Genomic DNA, 1721 nt, shown 5'->3' on the forward strand with positions numbered 1-1721 from the left:
ACACAATGCAAGCGGTGGTGAATGCTCCTTCTCTGCTGGTGGGTTCTATAGAGATGCTATAAAAATCAGTACAATCTGTTTGGAAAGCTGTTTGAGCTTATCTGTCACAATTCAACATTTCAAGATCTCATGATTCATCAGTTCTGCTCCTGCATATGTAACCAACAGAAATACGCACACACCAAAAGGCATCTTCGCAGATGTGCACAGCCACATTATTTGTAATTGCCGAAACTGGAAACAAGCAAGATGGCGACCAAGAGTAGAACATAAGTTAATTATGATCTTTTCATATAAGGAAATACTCTACGATGAAACTGAATGAGCTTCTGGTATTCAAAAAAACACGAATGACCCTCACAACCATATTTTAAATAAAAGAAGCCAGATATCATTTGATTTCTCCTTGGAAAAAGTTCAAAACCAGACAAACTAGCCTGCAGTATCAGAAGTCAAGTAAGAAGTGACTTCTGGAAAGGAGGGAAAGGGAGTCATTAAAAGCAGCATGAAAAATAAAAAGAGCAAGCCATGGGTTGTTTTATACAAAAATAAAATACAATAAAGGAACATTGGTGTGGAGCTGGCCAAATTTTCCTTCTTGACCTTGACCTGAACGATGTTTACCTGGGGGTTGCTTCGTGGCGTTCCATTGTTACTATACTTTTTATGTGTTATATATGTTATACTTTGGTGAAAATTAAATAAGAAAAAAAGGGAAGGGGAGGGGAGGGGAGGGGAAGGGAGTAACAATGGATGAGACATCACAAAATAGAACCAAAAAGGGCTACGAAGCTCCAGATGTGCCATCAGTTTATTGCAGTAATGTTTCTTGAAAGGTTGTAAACAGAATTTTTACAGCTTTTGGGAACCTTCCAAATGATTTACAAGGTCTTTTGGAGGGGAAAAGACAGATCTAGATAGAAATATTCATCTGTTGCAGTTCATTTGATGCAAAGCACACCTGTATGATCTCCCAAAATTATTTCACGCATTCATATAGTGTCCTAATGTAGCATTTGTGATGGATTCTAGTAGCACCTATGATGCATTCTAACAACCATGTAATTTCTAATCTCATACATTACTCGGTACTGACCTGTCTCATAACACTTGTGATACTTGTTCTAATTGCCTGTTTATTTTTTTCTCTAATGTCAGAAAATTATACCAGAGACTCTGCCATGTTTCCTACGTCCCCTATCCCCTGTACCTAACAGTGCCTGGCCTGTAATATACACTTAGTGAATATTTGCTTCACATATAAGTGAAATATCATCACAAGGTAAATTAAGTCATTTAACTAAATTAAGTATGCTTTGGGGAAATTTAAATTATCTTTCACAGCACCTTGCAAATTAATAAGATTAGTGGGGCATTCTTCTCTGACCTTGTTGGATAATGAAGTGCTCATAGCCTGAATATTCCCACCCTGTAGGCGTCTATCCAAGACCTTTTGAAGCTATATTTGATCAAAACATAAACTCAGCATTATTTTCAAATAAATAAAACATGCAAATTATTTATCAGTGGACATCTTATCAAGGTGTTACAATATAAGTGGTCCTTCCCTTAGATCGTGTTGTATTCATTTGGAATTGGGGACGATCACAAAAAACATCAGGTTGACAGAAGAAACAAATACAAATCACCTTTCACATTTTTCACTTTTTAAATGTTCAAATTTCATTTGTTGAATAAAGAAGGACAGATCAGCTCTTGGA

The 1721-nt window shown here is 36.4% G+C and overlaps 1 protein-coding gene across 1 annotated transcript in view; it reads right to left on the reverse strand.

Annotated features, from left to right (window-relative positions):
- Positions 1-1721, reverse strand: part of TMEM236 (transmembrane protein 236) — a 47369-nt gene that overhangs the window by 25352 nt on the left and 20296 nt on the right. The gene's annotated exons all lie outside the window — the stretch shown is intronic.

This window comes from Cebus imitator, unplaced genomic scaffold (genome assembly GCF_001604975.1).
Source record: "Cebus imitator isolate Cc_AM_T3 unplaced genomic scaffold, Cebus_imitator-1.0 Scaffold61, whole genome shotgun sequence".
Classification (NCBI taxonomy): domain Eukaryota; kingdom Metazoa; phylum Chordata; class Mammalia; order Primates; family Cebidae; genus Cebus; species Cebus imitator.